Here is an 18,879-nt window from a genome sequence, read left to right as displayed (position 1 = left end):
GAACCGGTACTAATGATGCCCGTCCGCCTAGCCGTTGGAACCGGCACTAATGTGCTTCACATTTGACCCTTTTTCTACTAGTGGGATTACTATCGCAGGATATTTTTCCTCTTGATGGTGCTTCCGCTGAATGTTATGCACCCCTGTACAACCATATATCTAAGTTTGCCTGTTCATTCAGAAGATTATATTGACTATTCAATTCAGGGTTCAACCTTTAAATAACATAGTTCTGGCTCAGTAGTTTGAGATTCTATTGTGCAACTGGATCTTGATAGAAATCTAGACCTATAGCTGCATTTTATTTTCGTTATCCCTTTTAGAAACTTACACGCTAACTTGGTGGATTAAACCGGTGTTCTAATTAAATGATAAATGAGTATAAAGATTTTCTTTTTTTACTGTTTATGACAAAATGAACGAACATGTGATCGGTATCCAGATTAGTCAGGCGATCTTGCAAATAACTATGGGATACATTACTGATATTTTCTTAGGATGGCCAAATAGACAAGCATTCTTTGCTAGGTTAAGTTTTGTTATTCTTTGTACTTATTTGCTCAATTTTTGTAGTGAAATAGTGCAAGATGAGGAACTGGCTCAACTTCAAAGTTTCAGTTAAGTGCACAGTTAAAGAAAAATTGTAACAACTCGGATGCAGCTCAGAGGTCAAATATCATGATGCAGAGTAGGCACTAAACCTAATGTATCTACTTGATTTTGTTGTTGCAGATTAAATGGTTATCTTATCTGTACACAGCTGATTAGGCAGTATAGCAGTACCCACACGTTTAGTAGTTGTTAGATAGTTTTTGTGCATAGTTGAACTATGTATTGAGATGGGAAGCCAAGTTGTTTAATTTGCGGATTCCATTTGTCAGACTGGTGGCATTCTTTAATTTCCGATCCCTGGTTATGATTTGATTCTTATTTATATTGTCCTATGGAAAGAGCATTAGGTTAGGACAAGCAAACAAGCCTTTCAACATTCATGGTGTATATTTTGTTTCACCAAGCCGTGTTGCTTATGATTTTGAATTCGAACAGATCTGCTTCTGTTCACTAAAGAAATAAATGCATGGATAGACAAGGTATGCTCTAAGCTGTTTTCCCTTAGTTTAAAGGAAGGATTAGTAGTACATGTAACTGTCTTTTCTTTTCTTGGTATTCAAACAAGAACAAATCACTGTTGATGTTTAAACTCTCTAGAATCTCATAAATTTTATTATTCCTCTTAAACTTCTGATACAAAATTGGAGTTGTAAATTATTTATTCTGGCACAACCAACTGCTTCTTCTTCTACCTAGCTTGCTTTCGATGAAGTATTCCTGGTGACCTGGTCAATAGACTGTACTTGCCTATTCCAAGCACATACATGCCTAAGGATGTCCTGTAAGAAAAGCTTTAACGAAATCACTTTGGTTTGTAAATGTCCTTGAGGATTGAATTTGTAGAAACTAGCAATTCTTCTGCCTAAACTGATTCCTGCAAATTTTCTTGCCGAACTACTACATGGTAATACTCCCTCCGTTCCATATTCTAATGCACATAGTTTTTTTGCCTAGATTCCGAAATGTAGTGCGCATAAGCTGCTTTGGACTAAAGTAGCCCTGGACTGTTCACAGGAACGCAGCAGCAGACACCCCCGTGCTGTGACAGAGCGAGCAGCTGGAGGGCAATTCCTGTCCAAATGAGAATGCCAGCTCACGCATTGGTATAAACGCTACACACAAAGGCGCATTATAAAGTGGAACAGTGGGAGTACTAAATTCATATGTAATACTAAATTCCTACAGGTCATAAATTAGATTTTTTGACAATAAGTACCTAAGTCTATGTTATGTTTAAGTTAAAAAACAATGTCGATGTGAGCCATACATACACCGATTAATAAAGCGGTTAGTACTTAAATTGACCGTCATGTCCTATGTGCCTTAGGCCTTGTACAATGGGAGATGCTTAGAGGAGGTGCTTAGAGAAATAAACCAGGCTTTTTTAAGCCCCGGTGCTTACTTGTACAGGATAGACGCTTAACTAAGGGTCTCTTCTGTAGAAATAGGCACCGGTGCTTCAGAAAAATCCGGTTTATTTTTCTAAACATCTATCTAAGCACCTCCCATTGTACAAGGCCTTAGGGGTAAGTTTTCATCTCCACCATTGACCCGCTTAAGGTGGCTATACTGAAGCAGACCCTTATAATTATGAATGGTTTATGAAGTTGAAGGATGAAACTTGAACGAACACAATGTTGAGGTTTGTAAAGTGAAGCCTAAGACAAGTTTGAGGGGGTAATATGGACTTCTCTCAAACTATATTATCAGAGGACAATGAGGGCCTTGAAGACAATGACATCGATGAGTTTCTCCTGGTTCTGTTTTGTTGTAGGCGAAGTTCTTAATTATAATTATCAATGCATTTTTTTTCTTAAGGATGCAGTGACATGCAAGGCGAGGCAAATTGAAGCCAAAACAGCAGGACGGTCGGAATGTGCCATTTTTTCTATATAGGTTAGTGATTTTTATCCTTTTTGTATTTTTACATTGCTAGGTACAGTAGTTTAATTTATATGAAATGATTTGTTAGGGCAGGGGGTGGTTCTTCAATCTTCAGGGAATCAAGCGGTAGCACCGGATGCTGACATGCATGGAAGGTAGGAGTGATGGAGTATATGTATTTGTAGCAATTCATCATCGCCCATAAATAAATCATCTTTGCCCCGCTTCCTCTGTCCGTCCGTCAACTCAAATTGCTTTGGTTCACAAGTCCGTTTCATCGTACATCTAGGTACACTAGAACAGAGAGACTACTTTCCTTGAATGGCTCATGCGAGTAAACTGAAAATAGTGTTCATCCAAGAACCAATATGCAGTTGTATATGTATCTTCATAGAGATGTAGATGCGTAGGTAGTTCAATAGTGCACATGTTCATCGACAGGGATGTAGATGTAGTATACAACCGAGGTTACATTGACAAGTTAGTCCATTATGCTCCCAGGAAAAATAAAATATGGTATATTGTTTCACACTATCATCAATAGTGAAGCTTGTATTTAATATTTCTTTGTTTTGCAATGCTGAATATTTGGGGAACACACAGTGAGGTGTAATATGTAGAGTATAGACTACAGATTCACCGAATCAGCTTGAACATTGTTATATCATGCTTCATATGATTTGGTAATGATTTTAAAACATGGAATGGGGCAAATAAAGTTGAAACCTTGTACTGTTCGTCACAGAAAAAACAGTTACTATCGAGAGGTTTCATACTGACATTATTTCTTACCAACTAATGGTGCATTTCTCCGGCCATGATTACATCAGCTAACTACTCCATGATTACAGCAGTAAACATTGATAGGAATACAAGCATTGGAGTACTCGCCATGTTCGAGGAATTCGTAGCTGATGGCGGCATCATCATGGAGCAGGCACCATCTTCTCCTCTATTTAAACTGTAGTACTTCATGTACTCCCACTTGTAAACTTTCTGAAATGCAAATCCACTCCAAGAATGTGCTCTGAAATGGAGAAACATGGAGTATACTCTAAAAATCAGTTTGGTGCCTACCCAGTAGATCCATCAAAGTACTCCGGGCATGATAAAAAGAATACCGCAACATGAGTACTACAGCAGAATCAGTTTGGTTTGAGCCAAGCAAGAGTACTAAAATCCTGATAAAAAGAATACTACAACATGATAAACATGATTTCAGAGATGTTGATTTATAGTACATGCAACCCATTGATAAACATGATTTTCAGAAATGTTGATTTCAGTTAAACTACTACATTTACTCCAAGAAAATACTCTAAGAAACAATACAAGTACTACAGTACTGAAAGTACTCATGCAGTACAATACTCTAGGCTGAATGTACTCCTACAGTACTGAAAGTGTACTCCGGTGAGTACTGAGTTTACTGAATTCAGAGGCATCAAAATTCCACACCCAAGTTCAGTCATCTACACATGGAGTAGTGCAACCGAGTGGTCTTTACCATGCCCGAATCGACGAGAGGCAGCGGCGGCAGCAGCAGCATCGTCCAGGAGCAGCAGCAGCCTTTCCAATCTCTCCTTGCGCCTTGCCTTTCCAATCTACTCCCGCGGCAGAGAGCAGTTCTTGGCCACATCACATCTGCATCCATATTCCATCCACAACAAGAAACAGTCACAATCAGCTCCAGAATCTCTTCTTGCCTTTCCCCGAATCCTAGGCTCTAGAGATTGCAAATGTGTGGGGAAAATTAAGAATGCAAACCTTGCAGGTCGAGCGTGGGGAGCTCGACTTAGGGGGCGACCTGGGAGCAGGTGACAGGTAACTCGTAGCGGACCAGCAGCGTCAGGGATGGCAACGTCCAACACGGTGCTCCTCCTTGTAGGTCGATGGCGACGAGGAGCGCTAGGGTTCGTCGCCGCCGTCATCGAGCATGACAAGGTCGTCGTGCTCACGCTCCTCAGGCTCCTACTCGACCTCGCTAAAATAATCAACTTTGGCTCGACCGTGGCGCAAAGGATGTGGGTGAAAGGGAGAGGCGACGCGGACAAGAAGGCTAGGCGGCGAAACCTGAGGAGAAGGGCACCGATGCGGCCGAGTCACTGGCGCAGGTGAGGGGGAGGTGCGTCGCCGCCGCGGGCTAGGGATTTGGGGGAGTGGGTGAGCGAGGAGGTCGCACGAGGCCAAACGGGAGACCACCTCGCGCGCATGGCATCTGGCGTACGAATCTCAAGGCAGCGTTCGCCTGGCTTCAGCCCAGCCCACCCCACTTCCGTTTCCCACGCCCCACGCCCCGTCCTTTCAGCTTCTAATCTGTTTCATCTTCCAAAACGAAAAAACCCATCTCCGTCTCTTCCATCTCACCGGCGACGGCATGCCAAGATGGCGCAGCCCGACGAGGGCAACGAGGCACTGGATCGGGAGACCACCTCTCTGCCCACGGCTACTCCAATCAGGATAAGTTCAATAATCAGTACACATGCTACACCAAGCACAATCCTCTCTTCCTGAAGCCTCTTTTGATTGATTCAATTACCTTGCAGCAATTTCCGACGACTGAGACTAATGGCCAGCCCTCGATGAGCAGCACCACGGCGGTCTCTGCTCCAGAATCCTCTCTGCCCACAGCTACTCCAACCATGGTAAGTTCAGTAACCAGTACGCATGCAACAGCTAGCACGATCCTCTCTTCCTGAAGCATCTCTTCATTGATTCAATTACCTTGCAGCAATTGCCAAGAACTGAGACTAATGGCCAACCGAGAATGAGCAACACACCAGTGAATAATCAAGACAAACAAGATGCAGATAATGCTCCAAGAGTTGGGAAGTGCTTTCAGTCTGAAGAAGAGGCCTACCAATTTTACAATTCTTATGCTCAAACCAAGGGATTTAGCATTAGGAAGTGCCACTTGAAGTTTAGAGAAGATGGGACTTTAAGTTCCAGATATTTTGTTTGTAGCAAGGCAGGTGTGAAAAATGCTAATCCAACACATGTGGCCAAGAAAGAACAAGCTATTTCGAGGACTAATTGTATGGCTTGAGTTCAATTCAGCATCAATCAAGAGGGAATTTGAACTACTCAGAAAGTTACGCTCGACCACAATCACCAGCTTGTAAGTCTAGATAAGAGGCACATGCTTAGATCGCAGCGTCAACTCTTGGATGCCGATCGCCACATGATTAAGCAAATGAGGATATCGGGAATTAAACAAGCCGAAATATATGATTTTTGCGAGCTTTGGTATGGTACAGATGTTGGGGATCGTAGTAGAAATTTAAAATTTTCTACGCATCACCAAGATCAATCTATGGAGTAATCTAGCAACAAGGGGAAGGGGAGTGCATCTACATACCCTTGTAGATCGCTAAGCGGAAGCGTTGCAACAACGCGGTTGGTGGAGTCGTACACGCAGCGATTCAGATCGCAGTCGATTCCGATCTAAGCGCCAAACAACGGCGCCTCCGCGTTCAACACACGTACAACCCGGTGACGTCTCTCGCGCCTTGATCCAGCAAGGAGAGGGAGAGGTTGGGGAAGACTCCGTCCAGCAGCAGCACGACGGTGTGGTGGTGGTGGAGGAGCGCGGGACTCTAACAGGGCTTCGCCAAGCACTACGAGAGACGAGGAGGGAGAGAGGTAGGGCTGCGCCAAGAGGGAGATGATCTCCTATGTCTGGCAGCCCCAAAACCCCCAATATATATAGGGGAAGGGGAGGGGCTGTGCCCCCATCTAGGGTTCCATCCCTAGGGGTGGCGGCAGGCCCCAAAACCCATCTAGGGTGCGGCCAAGGGGGGAAAGAGAGGGGGGCGCCCTAGGGTGGGCCTTAAGGCCCATCTGGACCTAGGGTTTTCCCATTTCCCACTCTCCACGCACCTTGGGCCATGGTGGGGGGCGCACCAGCCTACCTGGGGATGGTCCCCTCCCACACTTGGCCCACGCAGCCTTCTGGGGCTGGTGGCCCCACCTGGTGGACCCCGGGACCCTCCCGGTGGTCCCGGTACGTTACCGATAGCACCCGAAACTTTTCCGGTGACCAAAACGGGACTTCCCATATATAAATCTTTACCTCCGGACCAATCCGGAACTCCTCGTGACGTCCGGGATCTCATCCGGGACTCCGAACAACATTCGATAACCACGTACATACTTTCCCTATAACCCTAGCGTCATCGAACCTTAAGTGTGTAGACCCTACGGGCTCGGGAGACATGCAGACATGTCCGAGACAACTCTCCGGTCAATAACCAATAGCGGGATCTGGATACCCATGTTGGCTCCCACATGCTCCATGATGATCTCATCGGATGAACCACGATGTCAAGGATTCAATCAATCCCGTATACAATTCCCTTTGTCTATCGGTACGATACTTGCCCGAGATTCGATCGTCGGTATCCCGATACCTCGTTCAATCTCGTTACCGGCAAGTCTCTTTACTCGTTCCGTAATACATCATCCCGTGATCAACTCCTTGGTCACATTGTGCACATTATGATGATGTCCTACCGAGTGGGCCCAGAGATACCTCTCCGTTACACGGAGTGACAAATCCCAGTCTTGATTCGTGCCAACCCAACAGACACTTTCGGAGATACCCGCAGTGCACCTTTATAGCCACCCAGTTACGTTGTGACGTTTGGTACACCCAAAGCATTCCTACGGTATCTGGGAGTTGCACAATCTCATGGTCTAAGGAAATGATACTTGACATTAGAAAAGCTTTAGCATACGAACTAAATGATCTTGTGCTAGGCTTAGGATTGGGTCTTGTCCATCACATCATTCTCCTAATGATGTGATCCCGTCATCAATGACATCCAATTTCTATGGTCAGGAAACCGTAACCATCTATTGATCAACGAGCTAGTCAACTAGAGGCTTACTAGGGACATGGTGTTGTCTATGTATCCACACATGTATCTGAGTTTCCTATCAATACAATTCTAGCATGGATAATAAACGATTATCATGAACAAGGAAATATAATAATAACTAATTTATTTTTGCCTCTAGGGCGTATTTCCAACAGTCTCCCACTTGCACTAGAGCCAATAATCCAGTTCACATCGCTATGTGATTAACACTCAAGGTCACATCCCCATGTGACTAACACCCAAAGAGTTTACTAGAGTCAATAATTTAGTTCACATTACCATGTGATTAACACTAAATGAGTTCTGGGTTTGATCATGTTATGCTTGTGAGAGATGTTATAGTCAACGGGTCTGAACCTTTCAGATCCGTGTGTGATTTACAAATCTCTATGTCATCTTGTAGATGCAGCTACCACGCTCTATTTGGAGCTATTCCAAATAACTGTTCTACTATACGAATCCGGTTTACTACTCAGAATCATCCAGATTAGTGTCAAAGATTGCATCGGCGTAACCCTTTACGACGAACTCTTTTACCACCTCCATAACCGATAAAATTTCTTAGTCCACTAGTTACTAAGGATAACCTTGACCGTTGTCCTGTGATCCATTCCTAGATCACACTTGTACCCCTTGACTAACTCATGGCTTGGCACACTTCAGGTGCGGTACACAACATAGCATACTTTACAGCCTACGTCTAAAGCATAGGGGACGACCTTCGTCCTTTCTCTCTATTCTGCCGTGGTTAGGTCTTGAGTTTTACTCAATACTCATACCTTATAACACAGCCAAGAACTCCTTCTTTGCCGATCTATTTTTGAACTCCTTCAAAATTTTGTCATGGTATGTGTTCGTTTGAAAGTACTATTAAGCGATTTTGATCTATCCTTATAGATCTTGATGCTCAATGTTCAAGTAGCTTAATCCAGGTTTTCCATTGAAAATAACTTTTCAAATAACCCTATATGCTTTCCAGAAACTCTACATCATTTCTGATCAACAATAGTCAACAACATATACTCATCAGAAATTCTATAGTGCTCCCACTCACTTCTTTGGAAATACAAGTTTCTAATAAACTTTGTATATACCCAAAATCTTTGATCATCTCATCAAAGCGTACATTCCAACTCCGAGATGCTTAGTCCTTAGAAGGGTTGCTGGAGTTTTGCATACTTGTTAGCATCTTTCAGGATTGTCAAAAAACTTCTGGTTTTATCACATACAACCTTTCCTCAAGCAAAACGTCGAGGAAACGATGTTTTGACATCCTATCTGCAAGATTTCATAAATAATGCAGTAATTGCTAATTTAATTCCAACAGACTCTTAGCATAGCTACGAGTGAAAAAGTCTCATCGTAGTCAACTCCTTGAACTTGTCGGAAAACATCTTAATGACAAGTGGAGCTTTCTTAATGGTGATACTTACCATCATTGTCCGTCTTCCTTTTAAAATCCATATGTACTCAACAGCCTTACGACCATCAAGTAGTTCTTCCAAAGTCTACACTTTGTTTTCATACATGGATCCTCTCTCGGATTTTATGGCCTCGAGCCAATTTTCGTAATCCAGGCCCACCATTGCTTCTCCATAGCTCGTAGGTTCACTGTTGTCTAGCAACATGACTTCCAAGACAGGATTACATACCACTCTGAAGTAGTACGCATCCTTGTCGACCTATGAGGTTTGGTAGTGACTTGATTCGAAGTTTCATGATCACTATCATAAGATTCCACTTCAATTGGTGTAGGTGCCACAGGAACAACTTCATGTGCCCTGCTACATACTAGATGAAGTGACGGTTCAATAACCTCATCAAGTCTCCATCATCCTCCCACTCAGTTCTTTCGAGAGAAACTTTTTCTCGAGAAAGGAACCGTTTCTAGAAACAATCACTTTTGCTTCCGGATCTGAAATAGGATGTATACCCAACTATTTTTGGGTATTCTATGAAGATGCATTTATCCGCTTTGGGTTTGAGCTTATCAGCCTGAAACTTTTTCACATAAGCATCGCAGCCCCAAACTTTTAAGAAACGACAGCTTAGGTTTCTCTAAACCATAGTTCATACGGTGTCGTCTCAACGGAATTGTGTGGTGCCCTATTTAAAGTGAGTGTGGTTGTCTCTAATGCCTAACCCATAAACGATAGTGGTAATTCGATAAGAGACATCATGGTATGCACCATATCCAATAGGGTGTAGTTGTGATGTTCGGACACACCATCACACTATGGTGTTCCAGGCGGTATTAGTTGTGAAACAATTTCCACAATGTCTTAATTGTGTGCCAAACTCGTAACTCAGATATTCATCTCTATGATCATATCATAGACATTTTATCATCTTGTCACGACGATCTTCAACTTCACTCTGAAATTACTTAAACCTTTCAATAATTCAGACTTGTGTTTCATCAAGTAAATATACTCAGCATCTACTCAAATCATCTGTGAAGTAAGAACATAACGATATCCACTGCGTGCCTCAACACTCATTGGACTGCACACATCAAAATGTATTACTTTCAACAAGTTGCTTTCTTGTTCCATCTTACTGAAAACGAGGCCTTTCAGTCATCTTGCCCATGTGGTATGATTTACATGTCTCAAGTGATTCAAAATCAAGTGAGTCCAAACGATCCATCTGCATGGAGTTTCTTCATGCATATCTACCAATAGACATGGTTCGCATGTCTCAATCTTTTCAAAACGAGTGAGTCCAAATATCCATCAACATGGAGCTTCTTCATGCGTTTTATACCAACATGACTCAAATGGCAGTGCCACAAGTACATGGTACTATCATTACTATCTTATATCTTTTGGCATGAACATGTGTATCACTACGATCGAGATTCATAAACCATTCATTTTAGGTGCAAGACCATTGAAGGTATTATTCAAATAAACAGAGTAACCATTATTCTCCTTAAATGAATAACCGTGTGGCGATAAACATAATTCTATCATGTCTATACTCAATGCAAACACCAAATAACAATTATTTCGGTTTAACACCAATCCCGATGGTAGAGGGAGTGTGCGATGTTTGATCACATCAACCTTGGAAACACATCGAACACATATCGTCATCTCACCTTTAGCTAGTCTCCGCAACCTTTTATTTCGAGTTACTAACTCTTAGCAACCGAACCTGTATTTATTACCCTGGTGCTGCTAGGAGTAGTAGTAAAGTAAACAATAATATGACATATATCCAAAATACTTCTGTCGACCTTGCCAGCCCTCTCATCTACCAAGTATCTAGGGTAGTTCTGCTTCAGTGACCGTTCCCCTCATTATAGAAGCACTTAGTCTCAGGTTTGGTTCAACCTTGGGTTTCTGCACTAGAGCAGCAACTTACTTGCCGTCTCATGAAGTATCCCTTCTTTCCCTTGCCCTTATTGAAACTAGTGGTTTAACCATCAACAATTGATACTCCTACTTGATTTCTACTTTCGCGGTGTCAAACATCGCGAGTTGCTCAAGGATCATCATGTCTATCCCTGATATGTTATAGTTCATCACGAAGCTCCAATAGCTTGGTGGCAGTGACTATGGAGGACCATCACTATCTCATCTGGAAGATTAACTCCCACTCGATTCAAGCGATTGCAGTACTCAGACAATCTGAGCACATGCTCAACGATTGAGTTTTTCTCCCTTAGTTTGCAGGCTTATGAAACTTGTCAAAGGTCTCATACCTCTTGACGTGGGCACTAGTCTGAAATTCCAATTTCAGTATTTGGAACATCTCATATGTTCTGCGATGTTTCAAAAACGTCTTTGGTGCCTCAATTCTAAACCATTTAGCATTACGCACTGAACTATCATGTAGTCATCAAAACGTGTATGTCAGATGTTCGCAACATCCACAACCGACGCTCGAGGTTCAGCTCACTGAGCGGTGCAATAAGGACATAATCCTTCTGCGCGGCAATGAAGACAATCCTCAGTTTATGGACCCAGTCCGCATAATTGCTACTTTCAACTTTCAACTAAATTTTCTCTAGGAACATATCTAAAATAGTAGAACTAAAGCGTAAGCTACGACATAATTTCCAAAATCCTTTTGACTATGTTTATGATAATTAAGTTCATTTGATTATTTAATGAACTCCCACTCAGATAGGCATCCCTCTAGTCATCTAAGTGATACATGATCCGAGTCAACTAGGTCGTGTCCGATCATCACGTGAGACGGACAAGTCATCATCGGTGAACATCTTCATGTTGATCGTATCCACTATACGACTCATGTTCGACCTTTCGGTCTTCCGTGTTCCGAGGCCATGTCTGTACTTGCTAGGCTCGTCAAGTTAACCTAAGTGTATTTCGTGTGTAAATCTGGCTTACACCCGTTGTATGCGAACATTAGAACCTATCACACCCGATCATCACGTGGTGCTTCGGAACAACGGACCTTAGCAACGGTGCACATTTAGGGGGAACACTTTCTTGAAATTATTGCGAGGGATCATCTTTTTTATGCTACTGTCGTTCTAAGCAAATAAGATGTAAACATGAAAAACATCACATGCAAATCATAAAGTGACATGATATGGCCAATATCATCCTGCGCCTTTGATCTTCATCTTCGAGGCGCGGCATGAACACCATCGTCACCGGCATGACACCATGATCTCCATCATCGTGTCTTCATGAAGTTGCCTCACCAACTATTACTTCTACTACTATGGCTAACGGTTAGCAATAAAGTAAAGTAATTACATGGCGTTTTCATTGACACGCAGGTCATAAATAAATTAAGACAACTCCTATGGCTCCTGCCGGTTGTCATACTCATCGACATGCAAGTCGTGATTCCTATTACAAGAACATGATCAATCTCATACATCACATATATCATTCATCACATCCTTTTGGCCATATCACATCACATAGCATACCCTGCAAAAACAAGTTAGACGTCCTATAAATGTTGTTGCATGTTTTACGTGGCTGCTATGGGTTTCTAGCAAGAACGTTTCATACCTACGCAAAACCACAACGGTGATATGCCAATTTCTATTTACCCTTCATAAGGACCCTTTTCATCGAATCCGATTCGACTAAAGTGGGAGAGACAGACACCCGCCAGCCACCTTATGCATCAAGTGCATGTCAGTCGATGGAACCTGTCTCACGTAAGTGTACGTGTAAGGTCGGTCCGGGCCGCTTCATCCCACAATGCCGCCGAATCAAGATAAGACTAGTAACGGCAAGCAAATTGAACAAATCATCGCCCACAACTACTTTGTGTTCTACTCGTGCATAGAATCTATGCATAGACCTAGCTCATGATGCCACCCTTGGGGGTCGTAGCAGAAATTTAAAATTTTCTACGCATCACCAAGATCAATCTATGGAGTAATCTAGCAATGAGGGGAAGAGGAGTGCATCCACATACCCTTGTAGATCGCTAAGCGGAAGCGTTGCAAGAATGCAGTTGGTGGAGTCATGCACGCAGCGATTCAGATCGCAGTCGATTCCGATCTAAGCGCCGAACAACGGCGCCTCCATGTTCAACACACGTATAGCCCGGTGACGTCTAACGCGCCTTGATCCAGCAAGGAGAGGGAGAGGTTGGGGAAGACTCCGTCCAGTAGCAGCACGACGGCGTGGTGGTGGTGGAGGAGCGCGGGACTCTAGCAGGGCTTCGCCAAGCACTACGAGAGACGAGGAGGGAGAGAGGTAGGGCTGCGCCAAGAGGGAGATGATCTCCTATGTCTGGCAACCCCAAAACACCCAATATATATAGGGGAAGGGGAGGGGCTGTGCCCCCATCTAGGGTTCCATCTCTAGGGGTGGCGGCAGCCCCCAAAACCCATCTAGGGTGCGGCGAAGGGGGGAAAGAGATGGGGGCGCCCTAGGGTGGGCCTTAAGGCCCATCTGGACCTAGGGTTTGCCCCCTTCCCACTCTCCACGCACCTTGGGCCTTGGTGGGGGCGCACCAGCCTACCTGGGGCTGGTCCCCTCCCACACTTGGCCCACGCAGCCTTCTGGGCTGGTGGCCCCACCTGGTGGACCCCCGGGACCCTCCCGGTGGTCCCGGTACGTTACCGATAGCACCCGAAACTTTTCCGGTGACCAAAACGGGACTTCCCATATATAAATCTTTACCTCCGGACCAATCCGGAACTCCTCGTGACGTCCGGGATCTCATCCGGGACTCCGAACAACATTCGGTAACCACGTACATACTTTCCCTATAACCCTAGCGTCATCGAACCTTAAGTGTGTAGACCCTACGGGCTCGGGAGACATGCAGACATGGCCGAGACAACTCTTCGGTCAATAACCAACAGCGGGATTTGGATACCCATGTTGGCTCCCACATGCTCCACGATGATCTCATCAGATGAACCATGATGTCAAGGATTCAATCAATCCCGTATACAATTCCCTTTGTCTATCGGTATGATACTTGCCCGAGATTCGATCATCGGTATCCCGATACCTCGTTCAATCTCGTTACCGGCAAGTCTCTTTACTCGTTCCACAACACATCATCCCGTGATCAACTCCTTGGTCACATTGTGCACATTATGATGATGTCCTACCGAGTGGGCCTAGAGATACCTCTCCGTTACACGGAGTGACAAATCCCAGTCTCGATTCGTGCCAACCCAACAGACACTTTCGGAGATACCCGCAGTGCACCTTTATAGCCACCCAGTTACGTTGTGACGTTTGGTACACCGAAAGCATTCCTACGGTATCCGGGAGTTGCACAATCTCATGGTCTAAGGAAATGATACTTGACATTAGAAAAGCTTTAGCATACGAACTAAACAATCTTGTGCTAGGCTTAGGATTGGGTCTTGTCCATCACATCATTCTCCTAATGATGTGATCCCGTCATCAATGACATCCAATGTCCATGGTCAGGAAACGGTAACCATCTATTGATCAACGAGCTAGTCAACTAGAGGCTTACTAGGGACATGGTGTTGTCTATGTATCCACACATGTATCTGAGTTTCCTATCAATACAATTCTAGCATGGATAATAAACGATTATCATGAACAAGGAAATATATTAATAACTAATTTATTATTGCCTCTAGGGCATATTTCCAACAAAAGATGCTATACCCTTCTTGCAAATGGATTGCAACAAATATTTGCGAAGTGAGCGCTCAAAGTATTTGGAAACCAAAGATGCACAAACATTAATGGAGTATCTAAAGAACAAGCAAGCTGAGGACCCTTCGTTTTTCTATGCCATGCAGTTAGATGATGATGATGGTACAATAATGAACATCTTTTGGACTGATGGACAAGCTATCATGGACTATTCTGTATTTGGAGATTCCCTTTCCTTTGACACACATTTTCAACAAATAAGTTTCAAATGCCATTTGCTCCGTTTATTGGACGAAGTATGCAAAATAAGAAATTTTTACATCTAAACTGAATTGCAATGATAGCTTAGAATCCATGTTTGCACATACTTCTCGAAAGATTATTTCACTTGCATTGAAGTGCAAAACATCAAAGGAGGTTCTTACACATCTCAACAATGGTATTGATAAGTTGTCTTTGGAAGCACTAGAATTACTTAGCAATTTAAACTTGGGTGAAGATGAGGACTCTGAAAGTTCCTCTGAAATGACTAGATATGTTGCAAAAACAATGGTGCCATTTAGAGCTCCTGAACGAATAAAAGGTTCAAAGAAAAAAAGATCAAAAGATGTGCTAGAGGCAGCAAAGAAAGGCAAAAAAAAGGTACCTTTGCTTGTTCTGTGTGAATAAGTAGCAATGTTTCATTTCTATTTCTTATATCTACATACAATTTGCAGGAAAAGGTACAAACTATCTAGCAAAGGAGTCCGTTTTTGTTCTGTCCGTAGCTGGCCCTTCGGAATATGATTTTGGTGGTACTATAATTAAATCCATCAATATCCATGGCATTTGGAGAGTATCCATCAGTTTTAGGTCAACATATCCAAGGAGAATTCACAAGACTATTGCTTGAAGCTCATGGAGATGGCACAACACCGCCGGCCGCTCGTCAACTGGATTTCAACGGAGGTGCTAGTACATCAAGGTTTCAGCCGTGATGAGCCCGATCGTGCGTTGATGCATAATGTCTTGTTGGTTCCTCAATGCTAGTTAGCTGGGCATGTCAGCTATATGGTTTATGTATTTGGTTTGGCATAAAACTGGAGCTATCCTTTTATTTTGCTGCTATGTGTGTGTCACCTGACAATGCTGAACATCTGTTATCAAACATATATTCTATTAAACTGAAGGTATCATTTTCTTGTACTGCTATGTGCTAGTGTTTCACTTGAAGCTATCATTTTCTTCTGCTGCTATGTGTGTATTTCACCTGGCAAATGGTGATATTTACTTGCTGCAACATAAAACTGAAGCTATCATTTTCCTCTGTAGCAAACCATGAATGTTTGTTCATGCCAACAGTTGACACCGTATCAGATTATCAGGGCAAATGCAAATGCATCTGTACATTTATCCAAGAGTTGACATCAGAATATGGAAACGTCACACCATACTTATGCCAAGAGTGGACACCAACATATACATTGCAGATCTTGTTTTATTCATGCCAAATGGTTCTATTTACTTGCTGCAACACAAACTGAAGCTATCATTTTCTTCTGTTGTTATATGCTAGTGTTTCACCTGACAATGGTTTCTACAAAGTTTCTTTTGTCTCTGTGAACTGATCAGTTGTACAACACAAGGGTGCATATACTTGGTGCCTTACCCAATATTGGAAGGAAACAAGTGATCAGTATGTTCAACAGCACAAATACACTGAAAATGTCGCAACACATTATACGAAGAGTGGACAAGAACAACTATACATTGCAAATTCCACAAGCTTTCATTCACACAGAAATTCTACAGGAACTTGTTAGTTGATGTTGTTTGCCGAGAAGCGACCAGAGTGACACATCAGCGTCGAAACGGTTGGCCGGAGCCAAGGGGCGTATGAAGCCTGTACAATAAGCCGGCAGCGCCGCGAATGTGGCCGAGGAGCATTGCCATAGGCAGCGGCATGACAAGGGTAGATGGCGTGGCGCCGCGAGCTTGGCCGCCAAAAAAACATGGTGGGTGCCGGCGGGGATGGAGAGCCACGAGTAGGCCGGCGTCGAGGAGCAGGCCGACGAGCAGCTACGACGGTGCCGCGACCTGGGCTGCCAACGAATGCGGCCGTGCCCGCGGGAATGGAGGACGTCGAGCAGGGGAGTTGGATCCAGCGTCGAGGAGCACACCGGCGGCGATGTGGCGATTAGCCGGAGCGGATCACGCCGACGGCCGGAATTGGGGGCGTTGGAGGAGTTGGGCTAGGGATTTGATGCACGCTCGACCTGGTCTTCGGTTCGGGATAAGGTGACTCTGCACTGAGATTCATGCTGCCAGATGTCATGCGCGCGAGGTGGTCTCCTGTTTGGCCTCGTGCGACCCGGTTGTACCAGATTTTCTTCCGCTTGAGGAGGCGACTGAGCAAGTGGGTGAGTGAGTGAGTGAGTGAGTGAGTGAGCGAGGAGCAAAACTGAAAACCACTGACAAATGTACTACAAAACCTTCGACATTCAAAATACAAGCATTTATTTTTGTTATCACTATATTCAAAATAATACTAATTTAGGAAATTGCAGGGAGGTGTCTGGCTATTATGGGTTTTTATGCTTTATTTATGCTCTGGTGAAATGGTAAAGAATTAGTTCGTCCGGTTAGCACCATGAGAATTCTTCGTTACACATTTTAAGACCTTAGATGTGAAGTATGCTCCGTTACACGTTGCTTGTGCAAGATGTGTATAAGCTAAGGAAGAAGTTTTTATTATACTCCATCTAGTCATTTTTACTCTGCATATAAGAATTGTCTGAAGTCAAACTTCGTAAATTTTGACCATATTTATACGAAAAAATATTAACATCTACAATGCTAAATTTGTACAATATGAAAACTAATGTTATGACGCATCTAATGTTGTTGATTTCACATTCTGAATGTTAGTATTTTATTCTATAAACTTAGTCAAAGTTTATTTTGTTTGACTTCAGAAAAATCTTATATGCGAACTAAAAAGGATCGGAGGGAGTACTTACTCAAATGTGCGAATCAAGCTAAAGACAACATTCCTGATATTGTGTGAGAATTTCTTAAGCGCAACAACTAAATATTAATTTGTAATGAATTTTTAGTTAGATCATCGCTCTATATGTATATGTCATTAATTTTTTATTAATTTACATGTGCCCGTGCTATCTTGTCTCTACATGTGAAATTTGACATGCGTCATGTTTACATAAATTCAGCAAAAATCTCTATATGTAAAAAATAAACATGCATTATGTTCTCAACAAAAATATTTTAAAAGCCCGTGGCAACGTACGGGCATTTTACTAATAGATATAGATGACGTCATCGTGTTTAATTTACCTTGTGGTGTATGTATATTGCCCGCGTTCATATAATACTAGTATCGGTTAAGAATTTTTTATCTATTTCTAATAGAGCATATCATATTTGACGGCTGGTTAACTGTCGTATACGTACTTGTCGACAAGCTCATCGGGTGGATATGTGGATCAGTCTCCATGTCGCAACGTTATAGACCTCTGAATTAACCACATGATTGATACATCAAAATAGACAAAAAGCACACGCGCACAAAACTGATAGCCAAGACCCTTCATGTCTCTTTCTTTTTCTTTAGTTGTTTTCACTAGTAGAAAAAGGGTCTATTGTCCCGGTTTATAAGGTCCATTTGTCTTGGTTTTTGAACTGGGACTAAAGGGTCGTTACTAAAGCCTTGGGCCTTTAGTCCCGGTTCTAACACGAACCGGGACAGATTGGCCACCACGTGGCCGGTGCTGCGAACCCAGGCAGGAGGGCCTTTGGTCCCAGTTGGTGATACCAACCGGGACCAAATAGGCGTCCACGCGTCAGCAGCTAGCAGGAGCTGAGGTTTTTGTTTTTTTGAAAGAGGATGGTTTAGGGGGTAATTTAGGGTGTGTTATCTAGCTAATAGAGAGAAATGTTCTCTCTTATCTTCGTGCTAGGTTTACCAACGCTACTGCTATGCCTAAACATGGTTTAGATTAAAGTGAAGGCAACATGTGGTGCATGTCGAAAGTAGTACTAATCCAAACTTGATCAAGTTTGGATTAGTACTACTTTCGACATGCACCACATGCATGTTGCCTTCACTTCAATCCAATCCATGTTCATTTCAGCCACTGATATATAATAACTGTTCATGCCCGCATCATGCATCATCATAATAATAAGTCCTACTAATCATCATCATACAACTTCTACTCGTTATTAATATAACAAGTCATACTCGTTTTACCCTACTTAATTGTTCTAGGCACATGATCATCAGTATTAGGTTGGATCTAAATACCTTCTTTAAGGTAAAATAGCATAAAACAATATAGACCCCGACTCTCCATTATGGAGAATGGAGATCATCCTGCCTCCAATTTGTATGCTTCGCTTCCTTTTGCTTC

Source organism: Triticum urartu, chromosome 3A, assembly GCF_056163025.1.
Source record: "Triticum urartu cultivar PI428250 chromosome 3A, HENAU_Tu73, whole genome shotgun sequence".
Classification (NCBI taxonomy): domain Eukaryota; kingdom Viridiplantae; phylum Streptophyta; class Magnoliopsida; order Poales; family Poaceae; genus Triticum; species Triticum urartu.
This window is presented reverse-complemented; position numbering follows the sequence as displayed.